The sequence below is a fragment of the Falco cherrug genome, chromosome 14, assembly GCF_023634085.1.
Source record: "Falco cherrug isolate bFalChe1 chromosome 14, bFalChe1.pri, whole genome shotgun sequence".
NCBI classification, from domain to species: Eukaryota; Metazoa; Chordata; class Aves; order Falconiformes; family Falconidae; genus Falco; species Falco cherrug.
Genome location: NC_073710.1, coordinates 16,032,586 through 16,053,748, shown reverse-complemented (window position 1 = coordinate 16,053,748; position 21,163 = coordinate 16,032,586). Strand labels below are relative to the sequence as shown.

The window sequence follows — 21,163 nt, the reverse complement described above, 5'->3', positions numbered from 1 at the left end:
TGACTTGTGATGTTTTTCAATTAATTTATTTTGCGTTCATATAGAGGGAATGCCCTGTTCAGGCAGTGGCTGTGATTACTGCAATATGATGGTTCTCACTGCATAAGAAAGTATTTCTTTCCTCCTTTTTTTCCACTTTTTTTCCTCTTTTCTTTTAAATTTTAAATAACTAGTGTCCTACAGATACCACTAAGACTAGACTTTCAACAGCTGGCTGCAATTAGCACATGTGAGAAAGGACCAAAAACTTCTTACTAGTGCACTGGAGAGGAGCTTATTTTGATGTATGACATCTCAGAACTCATGAGAGCTCGGTGTTGATGAATTGAAATTGTGTGCATGTTGCATGGACTGTTCAACGTGCAGCATGCAGACCGCTATTAAATCACTGAAAATTGGAAGATGTCGAGAGTTTCCTCACTGTCATGGTAGGAAACTTCAGGAACTGAAGATGTACACGTAGAGGCTGTTTCATATCCTCATCACGCTATTTTTTGCTGGCATAACAGGATATGTTGAGACAAGAAAGAGTTTTATGTTAATAGGATCTGCCATATGTGACACAGTTTTATTGAATATTTTAAGAATAATAGCATAGAAGTTTGAAACAATATGCTGACTTGGGAACAGGTGAGTCCCAGAGTACATTTAAAAGCCTGAATTGGGGTCCAGGTACCTAAGATAATTACTGAATATCTAATATAGGAGGAGGTATGAGATTTTTACAATACAAAGTGAATACAGCTTTTGACTTCCAATTAAATTTAATGGATGCTGGGCACAAAATATCTTTACCACCTGTCCACCTTATTTTGAAAGCTGACTGCAGTGAACTCAGTATTACAACTTTAATTTTGCGACGTGCTTCCCTCAAATAGTAAATACCAGACATAAAAAAAGTATCTGTTAGAACAAAAGAAATATTGCAGTGCAAAACACAGTGACTTTCTAACTTTGGGCGTAACTGTAAATTAACCTTGGAAAACACAAGCTTCTGAATCCCACTGGATAGAAGGTTGACCTCTAAATGTAGTCCACAAAATCACAATAACTGATGAAGTTACCTTACAGCATAAACAACACCTAACTACCCTGTAAGACTTGTTCTGCACTATGGACAGTATTCCTTTAAGAATATCCAACAAAGACTCTGAAGCAGCAGCAGCTGTATTATTTTTTATTACTCTTATTAGCCAAATCAAGCTTTTAGGAGTCTATAGCAGAGCATAAATAACCAATATAGATGTGACAGAATTGGAGAAATCAGGAAACACACTTACCCGTCCATTGACATTTATTACCAGAACATCATGTGGAAAGCAGGGTATGCAACATTTATTTTAATTTGGACCATATCATATTTGGCACGGCAAATTTGAGAAAATGTGCTTTCCCTGCATTTTTCATATGCACAGTATCAAATTTAAGACTCTGGAGAAAGGTTCAGAAGTTGTTTCCAGGGCATTTCTAAGTAGCTTGCAAATGCAAACAGCAGGTTGAGGCAAAGGGAACAATAAAACTTGTAACAATAATAGTGGCTATGGAATCCAGATGGAGCTATTAAAATATATAAAAATATCTGAAAAAAAGTTTGAAGAGCTGATACTTCATCTGTATATTTTAGTGTTATCTGCAACTTATTTACCCAGCTAGTCAAATTCTGTACTAGTGCAATGCCGTTCAGTACACTATGTCTGTGTTAAAGAGACCCTGAGCTATTTTATAAATGAGTAATTTTTATGTTTACGGCTGCTAACAATCCATTTATTCAACAAAGACTGCAACTACTTGTTTCCCAAGGTGCCTGAATATTTAAACATCCCCTCTTAATCCTACAGAGGGCAGAAAGCATTAAAAACCTTTGCTATGCAAGTATGGTTAAAGCTTAAGTTGTTCTATGCAAACTATATAAAAGCACTTACTTTAACTGTAAAGATTTAAGTGCTGCATATAGCCTGCCTTTTGTGGAGCGTGGTACGGAGCTTCATCGTAAGTCTGTGCCTGAGTGCACATTACCAACAAAGATAGTGAACCATGCTGCACTTGGTTAAAATCAGACGCAGTCTTACTTAACTGGTACTCCAGTGAGGCATGTGGAAATCCTGGAATTTAATGCAGGTTTTCTGAAGTGGTTGAAGTTTGATTCACAATAAATATCCCTTTTCCAGGAGGAAGGATCAAAAGGGTGTCCCTCTTTTAACAGAATTGCATCCCTCAATTCCTTTTCACCAATTACTCTATATTGTCTGCTATTTGCGTTTGTCAGCTCAAATCCAAGTTTTTCTTTATATGGACACATCAGTTGAATTTCTTCTTGTGCAGTACCATCAGCAGAGGGTTCTTGGATTGGAAATAGTGCAAAGGAGTGTCTACTAATATAAAAAGTTTCCAGTGGAATAAAGGACACAAATTCTGTTGCCCTTTGTTTGCTTTCAGTATAGCTCAGTCCTTAGAAGGTCTGTGTCTGAACTAATGCTAACTACAGGTTTTAGCCTTGAGAGCCCCAAAATGGATGCAGTACGTACCACAGAGCTCTGCACTGGAATCGGGACTATTTATATGCATTAGTGGACAATTAGAAAACGCTTCCACTTTCCATGTTATTTATGTAAGGAAAGTTGGCAAACCAGTTACTGAAAAACAACAGACCCAGAATGCTGCAGAGCCATGCACTGCCCAGTGGATCCAACACAGGCACTCTTAGGCAGCAGTAGAGGAAAATTATTAATAGCAAAGGAGAAATAAAAGGAATCCCAAGTTTGCCTTCTCCCTCAAGCACATTTGCATTAATTCATATTGTAGTCTGATGTGCTGTTTTTAAGGATACTCTAGAGTAGAATCATCTTCCTCTATCTATTCAGTCTAGTGGAAAATGATAGCAAATGCAGGCAAAAGACCTTTTTAACTCAGTTTGAAACAATTTGCATTTGCTTTAGGGAATATGCTTTTATAATTGGAGAAACAATTTTGAACAATGATATTTTTCCCATCCCTTTCAGCTCTACAAACAATACAGTCATGGCTATGTTATCACATATCCTCATTCAGGTGTTTTTCAGCAGTGACAGTGAATCTGGAAATGACCTATCCAATAATGAGATCATCTGTAAAACAACAACAACAAAGCAAGGTCTAGAAAGACAAAACCAAAGTACCTCAAGGTCCTTTACAAGTCATGCTTACTACGCCCTGTGAGAAACACTCACGTTCTCATTTTCCACCATAACTCCCCAAGTGCTGCAGACTTGGAGCCATCTACGAGCTCCTTCCTCATACCACTCTGCTGGACCCAAGCAGAGGCACAAGGAATGTAACATATACAGCGTGTAAACAGGAATGCACAGAATCACTGCACTGTGTTACCATTATAGGCAAAATTTAGCAGCTTTAAGATTTCTTAGAAAATTTTAATCTATTAACACACACTTGCACAGTTACAAAGGTGTTACACTACCAATGCTACCAACACAATTCTTCAAAGAAGCCTGGACACAAACACAGGATAAAAAAACCCACAAGGCTGGCAAAGGCGGCCTGTTGCAAAAAAGCCCGTTCAAGTATATTTTCCTGAGGGGATGTTATGGTCAGGATCTTGGAGCTTCTCTTGAATCAGAGCCATTTCGGTCCATCTGTATTCTGTATCATATCGAGAACAGTGACCATTACTGTCAACAGACCTTGGTAGGGGAGTAAGAACAGAAATGCCTTCGTGTTACTGGTCAGAGAATATTCTAAAAGAGGTTTCACGCCAGTTGTGTTCTCTGGAATTATAAAGTTTGACAGCTGTACTAAATCTGCTCCAACAACGCCCTAGTGCCTCTCTTGGAGTACTCCTCAAAAATATCCAGAACGTTGAATATAGTGCCCTCTTTAAAATTTCTTATTCTGCTCCAAATAGGCTCATCTTCTCCAGCCTCAAATCTTTTCAAAATCAAGCTGAGCCACTTATCTTAACCAACAACGGTAATTTTCAGAATAGTTTAATACTTTCACCTCCTACCAGACTAGATTTTCTGCCTTCAGAAACAAGCTGTAATAACAAGGCCTCCCTCTAACCATTTTCGTACAGGTGAAGTATTGCAATAAGTTAGTATTTTTAAAAGTCTACATACAAGCTAAATAGACAAGCAAAGAAAAAGCAAGCTGACCAGGCACACTGGGTTCTAGATTCACGGGACAGCTATCTGCCTTGTCTTTCTACTTTCAAAGTAGAAAGCCTGAGCTCTACAGGCTTTCAAAGGCAATGCAAGTGATGATACACAGTAAAGAATAGGATTTTGGAAATTCTAATGATGGATGTCTGGAATTCCATGTGAGTCTTACAGATTTTTAAAACCTGAATTGAGAAAGCTCAATACTTGTTCTCCTCAATGAGAACTTCGATATAACTGGCTGTGCCAATAGGTGTTTGCAAATTTAGAAATGGTGCCATGGTCAGGGTAATGGCATCCAACATTCTGCTCAACCTCCCTTTACTGATCAATAAGTTAAAATTATTGAATATTATAATCCTGTCCAGTTCATACAAAAGCAACATAAAGAAAACAACAGGAAAAACCTCAGCACATCTCAGGACAATGCTTCAACTCTGTATGTACTTTGGGGCATTCTGTTTGTCTGGTTTGGGTGAGCGTTTATTTCCGTGTTTTGGCATGGGGAAAAGATTACTCTGTCTTTTACTTTGTGGGTTTTTTTAACGATACCTTTCCAATAGAGTAGGTTGTCAAAATGACTGTGTTACTGATTATATTGGATTTGGGGAATTTGATGTAATTTTACAAGGACTAATTATGTACCTTGAAATTACTGATACTTAGGTCTTGATGCTACCTATTGCCAAAATAAGCCAAAAATTAAGCAATTTTTAAAGTTTGTCTGTGAAATCTTAAAATGGTATTTTTTTGTAAACAATGAAGTTGTCACTGCAGCAAAGAGAATGATTTCAACTAGGCTGTAGCTCTCAGAGATGCCTATATAGTCTCAGTTGATCAAAACAGCTAATTTAATAGTATCACATTAGCTCTAGATATCGTTAAAGATAAATAGCATGGTATTATAAATACAAAAGATTTCCTGTTCCCTGCAGCAATGGGACACTGAATTGATATAGTATCTCTAAAAGAAAGGCAGATTTCCGTATTTCCTTAGCTAATAACCCATGGCAGACTATGATTTGCAAAGTTCTTATTTCACTAAAAGCGAAAGAGAATACCCTGCAGTAACAGCCATAAATTATTTTCCTCTACAAAATACAACACCAGTGTATGCACTGGGAACATGGTGTGATTTTATTGTAGTCATTCTGTCATTAGCAAGCTGATAGCTTTTCTAATTTAAAGTAAGTACAAGCTTGCATAAAAAAACTGATAAAAACAAGAATTATTTTGGTTTCTTACTAGCATTTCTAAAATGGTAAAGTACTAATAATAGCAGAATACTAGTAGTAAAGTACTAATACTGCAACTAAGAAACCAGCTTCTAGAAACTGCGTTATGTCCACAAACGACTTACGTAAGTTTAATGAAGCTCTCTGTCAGCACTCCTGACTAATTGCAATACATTTCTATGTGAGAAACACATGTTCAAAAAGCGTAAAATTAAGCACGTAACCAACCAGACAGGAAAAAAAGATCTTCATACTGAAACTAAAAATAGCAGCCACAATACATTTTTTTACTCAAATAGTTTCTTCAAATCTAAAATAATGAAAACCAACATGTATTTCAAACAGAGCAAGTAACATAATATGCTATCAGACTATGACATCACATTTGGATATCGGCAGCTAGCTTCTGATTACATAGGTTTTCCATAGCTTTTGATGGGACTGTGTAACCCCAGTCCATTTTAAACTGACTAAAAGACTTCCTTCCCTGAAATGCATCTTGTATACCCATTGTACACACACTAGGTTTTTTCCTATGTTCTCCCTGGATTTTTCTTCTTTGTTTTTAGCACTATGTTTTTCACAGGTAAAATTAGTAACTGGAACAGATTTCTTGTCTGGCTTTTCATCTCGAGTCATTCATTTCAGGTCTCCACCTCTACTGTCCTGGTAGTCGTGGCATTGATCCTTCAATTTCCTGAAGCCTGCAACTGAAGTGAGACGAAGTGAGGAGTGCCGTCCCTTACAGAAGCTATCTTATGATTTAACCCTGGATCCACATTACAGAATAAGCTTGAGAACTCTACTGAGACCATGATCACTTTGGAAAGTTCCTGAATACAGATGTTTTCCTGAATGTAAGTCTCACCCTTTATAAATAATATATGCCTGAAACAAATAATTATACTCCAACTTTGTATTGCTACTGTCAAACCTCCAGTTATTTACCCATTTTACTGAAACTAATTTGTTGGCTGTTCTGCATTCGAAATCAAGAACCAACAGTAGTCTCTACTGAGATATTCATAAATGCTTGCTGACGTTCAGTTGTCTATAGAACTTCATTTTGTTATCAGAATACAGCAAAGCAGCCTACCGCTTTATAAATACAAGGCAAAGTTAAATGGAAAATATATTACTAATTATCTGTTGCACCATTTCACAGTGTGAAAGACAAATGGAGCCTGCCTAAGAAATGGATGCTATTTTCAAGCCTTTAGATATTATTTTAAACATAATGATCCATTTCTGTATTTGGCTCGTATAAAGAACCAATCTCAGGAGTACAATCTTTAAGAGAGACTGCGAAGTTGGAACATTAAACTGCTCACTACGCCAATATAACACATCGGGGGTTTTAGGCCCATCTTAGTAATCGGGATGTTTAGTAGAGAGAAACAATGAAGGCAACATGCCATGGAAAAACTTCCTAGTGGAAATGTCAAAACATAACGCTTTCATCATCCTATATGAAGCTGTTCAGCTCAGTAATGTAATGAATTTCATAATTTATTTATTTTTTAAGTAAAGTTATTCATTTACTTCAAAGAAAAAAAAAAAAAAAAGAGAAGGAATTAAAAGACACTCTTGCAACAGGGGAGTGGGTATTCTTCTAATTCCATGAGGTTGAATGCAGTTTGCTGCACAAACTGGCATCTACAGATGACAGTGTCATTTTTGCAATGACTTTCTCTACCCCTCACTCTCAGCTAAGGCAGGCTTATTGGATGGTGGCAGAGGACGGTGTACTTTCTCTTCTTGGGCACCTCCGGTGACAGTGGGTTTCCCCAAGGTATATGAAAGGATTTCTGCTTACAAGAAAGGCACCCTTCATTCCTCTTTTTGGTAAATTAGGCCATAGTACAAAAGGCTAAAGAATCTTATGCCAAGGTTACAAATGTAATCCAAGCCAGAAGTGAAATTAGTTCAATTATCTCGGTATAATCTGTCAAACTCGCCAATCATTCTAATGCTGTATCATTACATGTTGTCAAAAAGATGATCAGCATCCAAATAAAGGGAACGTCCCTCGCCTCCAGATGAGCACAGTGGAACACAGCATTAATTTAGTTTATGATCTACAACTATAATTTTCCCTCTCATTAGTTCCACACCTTTAGGTTAAAAATTACTGTTTATTTTTACACATCGTCTCAAAGAAAACTTTTGTCCTCTGTTTTCACACTGAAAATGTCCAAGCCTTCCAGCAGGTGAAGAAGCCATGTTCCCCTCTAGCCATGAAATAATCCCCTCATCCACTGTAACCTGTGCTGCAAAGATCACCCCAAAAAACTTACTTTTCCAGCTATGTCCCTTCCCTCTTTAATCCCTCCCTGATTCTTCAGATGAAAAGCGAAGACGTAATTGGCAACATTTAGTCTCTGCATCTGCCCATCAGCCCGTCTTTTCTGCCCACATCACCTCCTAAGAGCACTTTCACCCACTATTATTTCAAGCACTCACACGATTTTTCCTGTGCTGCACTTACACATAAAAAAGTCTCTAACAAAGACAACCCCAAAGCTGGCGCTTTATGATTCTTTATGGCAATCCCCAAAATGCCAATGATGTCACTACACCCCTCAAATCCTTCCTAAGTCTCATTTGGTGTGTATATGGGAGGCTGAAAACAGCTGATTATTTGAGAAGTAGCTGCCACAGTCATGCGATAGCTACCCCGTGCTCCCTCACCTCCTGGCTCGTACCACCTGATGCTCTTGGGCAGTTTTTGAAGCAGGGATGGTGTCTTCTTAGGGGTGCGTATATCTGTCAACAGAACCCCCACCTGATCATAGCCAAGCCTACTAATTAGAGCTGTAGCACACTGAAACAGTAACAGCACCTTTTAACCACCTGTCATCGTACAACCAATTTCATAGACAAGTAAAAGAGGTGGAACAAAGCACTTTGCAACAGGAAAAAACAGCTTTATCCTGAGGCTGATGTACTTCTGTTATTCAAAGAATATGGGTAGAAAGGAGAAAGCATCCATTTAGCCTGCTTAACCATCAGAAACAGAATCATGTCTTTTCTCAAAAGTTTTGTTTGTTTGTTGGTTTCAACTGTATTGTCAATGCAAGAGCTTTCAAATTTAGAAGAGAAAGAAACAGCAGTAAGGTACAGGCCAAATACAAGAAATACAGAAACTAGCAAAGAGGTTTAGATAATTGTCTGAACATACAGGCATATGCCAGAACTTAAAAGTTACAAGCCCTGGTTCAGAAATAGGTTGGAAAAGACCAAGAAACATTAGATTGTTTCACAGGATCTTTCTAACACTCGATATGGTCTTTGGTTGGGTATTGTGCAGAACAGGTCCAAAAATCCACTTCCTAGTGCTACTGTGAGCTTCAGTAGATACTGGAAAGGAAAGCACACAGCATGACAGGTACTTTTTGAGAAGAATTTGAAATATTCTGTGTATATGGCCAAATTTCACTCCCTGTTCCACTGATGCAACTTCTCTGACATCACTGGCTTGCACGTGAATGAGAAGAGCAGGTATTGAAAGAGGATAAAAGTCTCAGTATTCCTTTGTCAACTAGTAGTGTTCAATAGGCTTCAATTACTTGAACACACATTCTGTAAATCAGTATTATCCTTCACACATTGTTTTCATGCAGGTCAGTACTTTCCTGGCAGAGCATGAACTTTCCATTAGGAGAACTCGGTATTCTCCTTACGAAAGCCAAGGGAGCTTCCTCCTATTACCCTCGCCCTCATCCTCTATATGCTGCGAAAAAAATAAAGAGAAGTTTAGCTTCTGCATTACTTCCATGCAGGGGCTCTCTGAGAGAGAGAAAAGCTGTCTGCAAGAGCATTCCTTACCAATTAATTCCTCTCTTGCTCACTGTCGTATGTCTGAGAAGCCTGCAACTGCATCATGTCTGCAAAATCACACGGCCAGGATCTCCATGGTGATAGTGTCATGCGGTATGCAAACATCAGCTGGCTAGTCAAGGTTACTTTGGCAACCCAAGTGTCACAGGTAATGATCCAAATCTTGTTCAGATTAATGGAAGAATCCCGTGAATTAAAAATGTGCCCATTTTTCATTCTAGGGCTGGTTCTGTTCTGTTGCTGTTTGTAACAGACACTATTTTAATAAGCCCAGAGCTATCTCCACTAGAATTACAAACACTAATATCAATAATACTTATTTAAGCATCATTTGTATGCAGTAATGAAGAAAAAGATGCATACTGCAGTCTATTCTAGCTGAGACTCCACGTAGGCAAAGCTTTAATATTACAGCTTTCGTTAGTGCTTTAAGGCAACATGATTTTTATTTCAGACTCGCTCCTGTGGTCTATTACAAAGCAACGTTGTCTTTAATATAACTCGTAAGCTGCGCTGTATTTGCAGACGCTCTTCTCTGACCAGGAGAAGAGTTTTCTTTCACGTCATTGGCATATACGGCTTTTAAAACTGAACGCAGCCCTCTCTACAAAGGGAAATCATGCAGCCTGTCTCCATGGCTGTAGCTTTGTTCTATGGAAGGGAGGAAACTCCAGAAACCAAGGATAACAGTTTCTAAACTTGCTGGCAGCTCTGAGGGAAGTGCACTGGTGTACTACTCCACATAGATTTCTGGCAGGGCATTAGGGTGCCGAAGTACAGAGCGAAAGGAAATCTCCCTTTCAGGCTACATTTGCCACAGCCCTGTTAACACAGCTCAGGCTAAGAGAAGGGACAGAACACGGGCTCCCTGGACACCCTGTGACACAGGCAGGGACCAGGCACTTGGCTCCTCTCCACTGGTGACTGTGTCCTTCTACTCTCGGTGACATCTCTCAAAATATAGTCCTATTTTTTTGCTGGCATATTTGCTCCTCCTCACTAAACTTGCAATGTCTCTGTCAGGTTTATGCAATGTGATGTACTGGAATAATATTTAATTGGAAAACATGCTGACTTTTTTTTAAGGCTTTTTATTTTTTTTAATGAGTTTGCAATACTTCCCTTTCTCAGGCTAAGTCTTCTGCACAAGCTTTTGTAGAAAAGCTGTTTGCCTGGGGGTGATTACTGACAATCACCCTACCATAGACACAGTTACCTGGACAAAACCATCCTTTTGCTGGTAGGGATTATTTCCCCAGGAGAAATGGAATAACCTCTATTGACCACAACACACTTCCGTGGGAATGATCTGCATTTGTGATAGGAATATTTTCCTTGCACTGTGCAGCAGAATAACTAGCAGAAAAGTGCTTCTTGTATTTAATTGATCTAACTGCTGTGACAAAATACTCCAATTGCGTGTCTGCGTGGCACCTGGGTATGGGTATATGGGAGGCTGGCAAACCTGCCATCTGCAATTGCCCTCGACTATCCTCACTTTCCCAGGCTGATTCTCCTCTCTTCCCTACACCAGTAATTCTAAAGAGACCTCTCAAATTCTCTTCATTCTCCTGGAGGCTGAGGGTATGCAGCACCTCGCAAAACAGATGAAAGCGAAGCATAATATTACAGGATTTTGAATAGGCTCTGTTCCTGCCCATGGTGAATACAGCCAGCTCTTAACATGCAGAAATCAAGCACTGAGAAAAAATGTGCATGGGGAAAACACGGATACAATCAAAATCAGCCACTAAAGTGTTAAACAGTATTGTTAGCAATGATTTTTAGAATATTTTAGACACAGGAATAGGAAACTAACTTGGGTCGTGGAGTCTGTTTCCTTGCTGTGAAACTAACACATCATGTCATCCTGCTAGTATACATCTAAAATCAAAAACTATGTTATCCAACCCACTTGTTTATGCTCTGTTACACACCAATGGTTTCGCCTGCATAGGTGAAAATGGAAAGGACTTTTTAAATCCCTTTCATTCCTCCATTGCCATTCACAGCTGCGAACAGCAGCTCTGGCCTCTATTTCCTTCTGCTGCCTGTCAGCAAGGAGAGACCTTTTCTCTGGAATACCTTTTAGCCTCTCTGTATGTTGCCATGGTAGCAAGACTTAAAACCAGACCCAAGATGAGAAAAATGTCAAAGGAATAAAAACTGACGCTACAGGCAAATTCTGGCTCTGAGTCCTCCCTCGGCTACTGAAGATATCTATTAAGTTATACATCTTTTAGATGGAGAGCTACAGCCGCAGAACGGTGCTGTTTTCACTCTTTCCTTATTCATATAAGCTCCTGCTGACGTCAATGAGTATTTGTTTTGCCTCAGTAAAATTCAAGGAAAAAGATTTAAAGCCTTATAATTACAGAATAACCGAGCCAAATCTTGCCAGCTTTTTACTTACAGAGTCAACAGGGATAAAGCAGAAGAAAAGGCAGAACCAACATCAAATTAAATATTTAGAAGTACCAAACATCAGTGCCTAGCTTATCAATTTGGTGGGACCTTTCCTACATGGTAAAAGAAGAAAAGGCATTGAAATTCATCAACAGAGAATTCCAGCAAGTTAGGACAGCACAGGGGTGTTCAGCACTTCGGCAGCTAAACACTAGTGTTTTGGCTGCATGGGGAACGCTATAGAAAGAACATCTCTGTAAGACTGTGTGGTATTATCTTAGAAAACACCTGTACAGAGTGAGAAGGAAAGCTATTTTTGATTTAAACTGGCACAGCACAACTTTTCTCAATATCACTTGTTATTAACATAAGGTTGAAGAGAAAGGGAGGCTTTTTTTTTGCATTAATACAGGAAATAATTACCTTATTACTTTCAAAGTTAAGGGCTGTTTCTGAAAGGTAGAGATCGGTGAAGAAATCCCTGGAACACACTCAAGCAGAAAAGCCACATCTTGTGAATCAGGATGAAGCTTTAAGGATCCCATGCTGGAATTTCTTTTAGAGCAGCAACAAAGCCAGAACCCAAATTGTCTGCAGCAGTCTGTCCAGTTGATAGCACAATACAATCGTATGGACTCTACACTGAGATTAACCAGTCTGAAGACTGGCATAGTGCTGTGTGGAAGGAATAAAGAACTGTTGTGACAAAGTTTAGAAGTTTCCCAAATCCACTGATGAAAGGGGGATCCCTCTTACATCACAATTCTGGTTGCTACTATACGCCTGTGAGCCAACAAATCCCAGATGCCATCTGAGTCTCTGGGATGGCTGGTAGAAATTACGATAGCATGGTCCTAATTTATACTAGGAAGATGGCTTTAAGCACATCAAAGCCACAAGCAGAGGAGCTCAGAACTGTCACCTTTATGGTACTCTCCTCCATTCTGAGCAATAATGCATCTTACAGAAAGCTGCAGCCAACTGTACATGCAGGGATGCCCCAGACACTCCTGAACCTTGGTATTTAAAAGCGTAGTGGTTCAGATACCACTCTAGGGAGTCTGGTTTGATCCACAGCAGCAGATCTCACAATGGGGAAAATTCCTTTGGCTGCAAAGGAGTTTTGGCAGTCGCGGGCAAAAGAAACAAGCCCTCAGTATTTGGTTAAGATGCAGCAGTCTCCTGCCTAAATTGAATTCATATATCATGTTCAGTTTGGTGTATTCCATCACAATCTGTTGTAACAATTTATGGCAGGAAATAAAGTTTATTCATCACTATGCAATAATAAAAAAAAAAGACATTTTATCTTGTTATGGACTATCAAAGCTCCATGACATCAGCCTTTAAACTCTTGCCTCAGCAACACTGCCCTGTGATCTCTCTGAAAAAAACGTCTGGAGAACAACTGCACCAACCCACAAATATGTTTCATTTGTTCTCTTTCACATCACCATGTTCTAATAGTTATGACTGTCACCAAACGCACCCCCTCCTCCACCCCTAGAACATGCAGACTTAACTGTAAGCATAACTGCTCTGCCTGGTGGTGTATTGTTGTCTTTCCAACTATAATGCCTAGGCTGTAAAGGTGGATGCTGTTGACCTCCCCTCCACAGCCTTGCAGCAGCAATCCTGTCTGGTTACTTCTCTGTGGGAATCTGGCAAACAGAGATCCCTCTTCACACACAAGTGAAAGATCAGCCAGCCTTTCTGGAACTATATTGTTTCACAGCCATACGAGAACTCCAAGTCTGAAATACTTCCAGAACCACAGCTTTTCACACAGACTGTCTAGACACTTGCAGGACACTATTTAAAGACAGAAGATTTTTTTTTCTTTGACACAGTATTCTGAATTGTCTCTGAGCTAATGAGCTTCGAGGTCTTCCAAGTCAATCCAAGTCTTCTGCCTCTGGGCAAAGGGGCACAACCAGTGCCACTTGGGGGTGGGGGGAACCCAACACACCAGCCTGCCAAATATTAGGCGATTCTTGAACAAGCATTTGTCAAGAATCAATGCCAATTCTACCATGTTTTTGTATACACATGCAATTACACCAGAATATAATGAAATACCAAAGACTGGGCTCTTTTCTGCAGGGACTCTGCTTCATCCGAGCAACACTGGGGATTACGGGGCCCTGACTGCCCAGGTTTCCAGGCACAGCAGACTTCACAGTAATGGCAGTGTTAAACCTTCACAGTGACAGCACTTGAGGGTATTATTTGTGGATTTAACACAGCTTCACTGTATGGCTGTGTGCAAAGCATCTGAATTACATGCCTTGGTTTCTTTGTCTTTTAAGACAACACACAATACTTAGATATTCCAGAGTAATACTGCAGTGTGCTAGTGCCTCAGTCAGGTGGCCCTTTAAACCATACCACAGCTTTAGTGTACAAGCTGCTACAATTTTTTAGTGTTCAGAGTCAAATAACATAAGAGAAGTATTCTAGAAAGCTCAAAGTGCCTTTTCTATACGCTGTTTCTTTTATTCTCTCTAACCAACAGTCCTTGTCATGTTAGAAGCTGGATATTGGTGCAGATGAAACCCTGTTCTGACCTCATACGACTGTTAATATGCTTCAAATGCAATCAAATTAGGGATAATGCAACCTGAGCTCACCCAGGTAAACTGGAGTTTGAGGCATGAATAAAGATGGACATTTAACTCCTATGTGTTATTAGTACTAGTTACTCTGCCTCATTAAAGGATGCGGACCTACACACACCATTTGGGTTTGTGTGCGTACAGAAGAAATAATTTGTGCTATCTCTTTTTTGCTACTATGGTAAAAAACCTAGAGGTTTGGGGGAGGGAATTTTTATTTTTTTTTACAGTTTTATGTTTAGACCAAAAGCCCTTCCAAATACCTTCTGGAATCCAACAAAATCAAAAACCCACATGTGTTTACTTCCTTGCTCTTTCCCAAGCTTTTATCAGTAACTGTTCATTCAAATTTCTGTTTATTGGCAACAAAACATTTGTGTTTTAAATAAAGGAGACATTTCTTTGTGTGTACCTCACTAGAGAGGATGTGCTTTGTTTTAGGAAGCTGCAAAAGTGCAGAAGACTTTCCAAAAGGAAGGTCCCTTTTTATCTCATATTACCTGACCAGCACTCCATGCTGATGGCCTATATTACTCCCAGCTCATTTGTCTTACAGTCTTGTTCCAGTTCTCTAATCCACCAGCACCACCATTCCATAATTGGATCTTCACAAAAACCTCATTTCTACAACCTTGCTATTCCAGACCTCTCTATAGCTTACCAGCACCACCATTTCTTTTGGTATTTCTCACCAACACTTTCAAACCCAAACTTACAGCACAACCTGCATGACATCCGTCTGTGTCCTTTTTCTGTCCTTTAACCTTCCCTGTTGTGGCCTTTCTTCTCTGCCTTGCAGTAGTAGGGGCCGCTGACTGTGCCTTGCTTGCTTCTACTTGAACCCTGTAATAAGATTCAGCTTCATGAAAACCTGCGCTTCTTCCCCTACCTTTCCCAAATGGCAGATGACTTTTTTTGGAAGTCAGGCACAAAACCTGTGACCAACATGACTTCTGCCACTGTAACTTTTCATCATATTTTCTAAACAATTAAAGTGAGATTCTTCCTTGAGCTCTACTCCGAGATTTTTATTTCACAATATGGGATCTTAAAATCAGTAACTAAAAATCAGAAATTCCTGTCCTAGTTTTCATTACTACTATTGAGAAGAAATTGTGCTCTGTTCCAGAACCACTATTCCAAACCATGGGAACCAAACTTACTGGTTACAAAATACAGTAAACATTCAGTCTCCCAGAAGGTAAAGACATAGTGATTAAAAAGCCTTGACACTGTAATTTCCAAAGTCTAAGAAGCTTCATATACAAATCCACCTACTAGGATCAGATTACAAGAGCACATTATACATTGTGTCTTTGAAAAAATATCCATGTTCTTTTGTAACAATGGATTCTCTCCAATAAAAGTCATCCCTAATCAGTAAACCAATTATGTAAATTCCTGAAACTCACCAAGGTAAATCCCAGAGGCCTCTAAAGATCCAAACAAGAAAATATTTCTCCTTTGATTTCTTGTATAACTTTTTTTGTTTCAGAAAGTAGTACCATGAGGATTGCAAATCTAATTATTCGTAAGTCATCATATGCTTTGATTATTCAAAAAGCTGTCAGACTCTACCATTGGGTGCCACTCCGAAACTTCACTAAAATTACACTTAAATAAAACCAAAACCCACTGATATATTAAATTTTAATACAGTTGTAATGTTAGAGAGTGTGATTCATGATTATCCTCAGTAGCTACATCAGTTTACCATAAGATTGAACTAATTAATCTAGGTAAGATGAAAGGTATTTGAATTTATCTTGTTCGCTAGCTGGCAGTTTTACAATATATTTTGCAGTCCTATTTGCTTTACTACTTAGTATTTCTCCTGGCACTGCTAAAAAATGTCTCATTCTAAGCCTATATTAAAGATCTTAACTTTGCCTAAGTACTGCGCCAATGTGATTGCTATAAAAATTGATTCAGTTTACAACACGTTTAATGCTCATGTGTGGCTTAACATTCAGCTTAGCATTACACTGCATTGACTGAAATCAAATTGCTATGTAATTGGTAGCAGGGAGCCAAAGCAGAAGCGTTCATGTGATAGAACGTCACTGATTCAGCCGAGGCAGCTTCTAATCGAATTCAATTACACTTGCAAAACAAACAACATGTACACTAGCTACAATAATTCAAGAAAATAGGTGAGAACTTTTATTTTGCTAGCTGCAGGCGAATGTAGGCTTAACTGTAGGAACTCTTAGAATTACACTGGATGTTTTCTTTAAACTGAAGGAAAAGATACAGTATTGCGTTAATGCCCTTTTTCCTCAGGAAGGTTTAAGATCTTGAAGATATTTTACCCAGGATATAACCATACCATATAATAAAATAAAACCCCTCAGGTTCTTCTCAAAGCTGCATTTGCTGATGGTAGGGAATTCACTTTTACACAACCTTTATTCTACTAAACTGAACGCTTTTTAACAAAGATTTGAAGCAGTCCGTGACGTGTGAGGCTTTATTTCTTACAGATACAGCCTACATTTTCAAATGGGCGCAATTTAATGCCACATTCAAGGCCTGAACTTTGATAGTCAAACTAGCATATTCAGTAAAATCAAAACAGTGGAAAATCAGTTCTCAGTTGAAGATCTTAAATTACATTGCTTCCTTTTAGAATTGCTTCCTTTATGGCAGTGACTGTAACATACAGATTTGCCCTACAAAATAACTTAGTGTTTGGTCACTCACAGCAGACTAAAATATACAGGGAACTGTCAATACAAATGACAATCTATCTGCTTTGCTGCCTTGCTGTTAATTTGTATCATTACCTGTAATGAGCAATAATATCATTACTAAACTGCAATAACACATAAAACCTCTAAATTATCACATTAAATTTGGATTATATTATGCTAAGAGATGTCTTTATGCCCAAGAGTAATTTTGCTTTTAAAACTCATCTGTGTTTAAAACTATTGAAAAGAATATATGAGCCATTTTCATTAGGTGAGGATATTTACCTTGATTAATGATTGTTATGCGCTAAAATGAAGTGGTTTTTTGGATAAAATCATTGCATTTTCTTCAGGATAAAATTATGTAAACCAGAAAAGTAAACTTGCTTCCAACTGAAGTTCCGCACTATATTTAGAAAAGGAGAATTTAATCATAGCATGCATTAATGTTGTAATGTGTTATAAGGTCTTAAACCTTTAAGACTTTAAAAGCCACGTGACAGGGAATTTTAGATTATTTGAAAAAAATTCCAAATCAGAACAGCCTGATGATCAGGTGGCATCAAAACAGAATTCTACATGGTATGTGCCCCCTCTGCTATGAAGTGCCCCTGATCAACTTCCACAAGCCTTTGGAGAAACTACAAGAGTCTGGTGGTGAACCCCAAGAGTGGGCTTAAAGCACAACTGTGATATTCATTTTCTTGATATATAGAAAGTAATGAATTAGTCCATGTTGTAATGATCCAGTCATGAATCTTAAGGTATGTAAGGTAGGACTCAAACACTGGAATGCATTGACTCATGAAGTTTAACAGTCAACTGTCCTTCCTAATTACAATCAATGCCAGCAATCGATCATCTGGTTAATATGTAGATTACCTACATAAAACCACAAAATGATCTTATCTACAAGTCTTGTAGGTAAGACAGTGGTATGTGCTTTTTGGGGGAGATACTGGCAAAATTGTATCGAATAGAACACAAAAATTGTGTCTTCTTTGCAATAAAGAGAATCTAGTAACCTAATTAGACTATTAGTATGAAAATAAAATAAAAATTATGATGAATTTTGTGCTACTGCTCATGAGAGTACCAAACAATTCTACCAGTCTGCCAAAACCAGTCATCAACATCATTAGTTGCTGAGAGCCAAACTTGGTTTTGCTGATGAACGTAATAATTTACTTTTTCTTTGGCTATTGTTCCATAGATATGCTGATAAGCAGATCCCAGGAGAACTAGAATGTTCACTTTAGAAAGGCATTTTTAAAACCAAAAAGGCCCAATTAATTTAATTTACCAGAGTTCTGCATCTACTAACAACTAAACATCCTTCTACTATAGGTAAAAGCTTACATCAGCATTACCTTTTCCTAGGCCAAGCATGCAAAATCCCCCAAAAGCAGAAAAATGTGAGCTAGAATATACAGCAGAAATGCTGAAGGCTTAGTATCTACTGATGTTTCTCACTACAGTAATTCTGCAGTCTCTGAAAGCATCTCATTCCCTTCTGCCTTATTAACCTTTCTGCTCACTGTCAGTCACAGGAGAAGGCCACACAGACCAATGCTGCCAACTCCGCATCACTTTGTCTAAAACGGACCTACGACATTTAAATGTCAGGAGAAATTTCGCTTGTTCTCTCCCACTCCCTTTTGATTCTTTTCAGTGACTCCTTAAGATGGCGTTCTAGGCATTAATTGATTAATGAAGTATTAGACTCACAGATTATAGTCAGAAAAAAACACAAAACAACTAGTCTGATTTTTTTGCACATTAGAGGCCAAAATTCATCCAAAATCATCAAGGGTCTCTGTCTGAAAATGGGAGGGCTTCAAAGGCAGGAGGAATCTCAATTATTTGTATTCTGTGTTGTGCCAGACAGAAGGGTGACATCTCAGCTCTCTCAAAATTGCCAAGTAGACTTCACTATTTCTACCTCAGTTTTTAAAAAATCCTTAGCACCTGGAAAATAGGTCTTTTAAAATTTTAACTGAGACCAAAAAATGTTTCTGAAAGAATGAAAACAACCACTAGGAATTGTTAACACACACCTCTGATTTCTCCTTCCTGATACCCTGGGAGGAAAGCTGAATTTCTCACATTAGCAGTCCCTGCCAGTTGAACTTGAACAACCGAGAGCTTTCTTTCTGAACCAGTCAACTAATTAACAAAGAAGCGTGAGTGGAATTTTTTGACACAGAGGAAAATGCTAGGTTCCATTCGCAGGCTCTGCGGCTTTAACTACACACACTAACAGCGCATAGCACAGGAATGAAATAGCATCTGAATGTGTCTTTGAAAACCTAGTTTCTAATATCTTCCCTTTACTACCTACTATGTATCTAGTGTTTTTCATTTATGGTATCCAAGAGTTCTGCTCTGAGTGACAGAAAACAGTCACTGTTAACCAAATCTTAAGAATTCCTTTATGGTACTACCTGTTAGTGGTACTACCGAGTCTGTGGAACAGGAGATAAAGTATGCATTCTGTTACAATCCATTCAAAATTATTTCTGCTGATAGATGTAACGTGTTGGCATATATTTAATCAACCCGCATGCAAGACTAGGGGAAGACAGGCAGATGCTTCATTGCATTATTAGGTAGAAATAAAAATGAATGGAATGAAGCACATTTGAATCAAGGGTATAAAAGCACATAGCTTTTGTTCTCTCATACTTCACAGAGTCTAGAAATTGTTTTTGAACAGCAAAATGACTTCATGAAACCGTTTTCCTGACTCTTGAGAACAGCTTAAATTCTATGACACAAACAGCAAAAATTAAGTGTAAAAGAAGTATGTTAGAGCCAACCATTCACAATAAACATAGAAGAAATTTACTGTATATCACTTGGAGGTATGCACACGCATTGGTGTTTTTTAAAAGTGTCCTTGATGTCTACAGTATATCCCCTCTGCTTTGGTAAAGCTTTCCCTAACTAGGTCTCTGGTTATTGTCTTGCACGGGTACGGTATCACCGTATCAGTTCAATACATAAGGAATGTGTACCAATTTATTACCTAAAAGCCAGCTAATGTATTTCAGTAAGCAGACTACCCCTGTAAAATACCGCTTCTTCACAGGAATGAATCAGCAGCTTGCTCCCTGTTACAAGTTTGTTCTTTTTTTTCTAATAAATGACCAACCAGTTTTCCCCATATACAAACTCCTGTTACTAATTTAATTAACTAGAAGCATTTGACAAGTTTATCTTTAATAGCGCACACTTTCTTGAGTGGAATCTATCAATTCTTCCTGTATTATTTTCCTGCCCGTTCCCCCCACCCTCACATTATCCATCAGGAACCATGTCTACGTGTTGTTTTCCTTTGCCCTGCAGTTACAGAAAGCTATTATCTGTGCAGCACACAAGGGCAAACAGAAATGACAATCTGTCCTGACCCAGAAACACCTATCATGACTCACCACTGCACTTTCAACTTCCAGTGTCTCATGCCTTCTAGAGAAGTATTTTCTGCCTGCGTATCTCCATAACTAATTAATTCTTAGCAGAGTGCTTACTAAGTAGATTAGAAAAGTGCTGTAGCTGTGGGCTGTATTTATGTTAATTGAGAGAGGCTTAGTCTCACACTAGTCAGCCTCTAACCTTTGTAGCAGCAACATTTGAACACAGAATCAATGTTCATCAGAAATATTGCCAAAATACTTTTCCCATGTCTGCTGCTTCACTCCAAAACATTAAGATACCGTTCCCCTGAAATGAAACGGCTTACTGAAATCTGGTAGAAGACATACCATTCTGCAATTACAGCCCCCAGTAAACACACGGAACCACATAAGCTCATGGAGATGCTGAGATGCAGCTCAGGGGCTTGGCCGTTAAGAGGTCAGAACTGGAAATCAAGAGATTTTCATGCTGATCCATGATCTTTCCACTAACATGCTGCATGGCATCAGGCGAATGAAGATAGCCACCATCTCGTCTGTTATTTATCTATTAAGTGAGTATTATAGCATGAATATTCTCAGCATGCACAAAGGAACATTCTGAAGACTCTAGACGGCAAAGTTGTTTAAACACAGTTATTCAACCAGCAGACTAGACAAAACAAGCTAAATTTCAGAAGCTGTAAAAGAAAATAAAAGAAAGCACAGACCTGAAATATATTACTTGTTTAATTAAATTCCATCCATGTAGCTTGAATTTCATGCAGTGTTTATGAATAACATATAGCAATTGAAAATAATTGACTT

The 21,163-nt window shown here is 38.6% G+C and overlaps 1 protein-coding gene across 1 annotated transcript in view; it reads right to left on the bottom strand.

The window, feature by feature from the left end:
• VAT1L (vesicle amine transport 1 like) overlaps positions 1 to 21,163 on the bottom strand; it is a 64,117-nt gene that overhangs the window by 5,556 nt on the left and 37,398 nt on the right. The gene's annotated exons all lie outside the window — the stretch shown is intronic.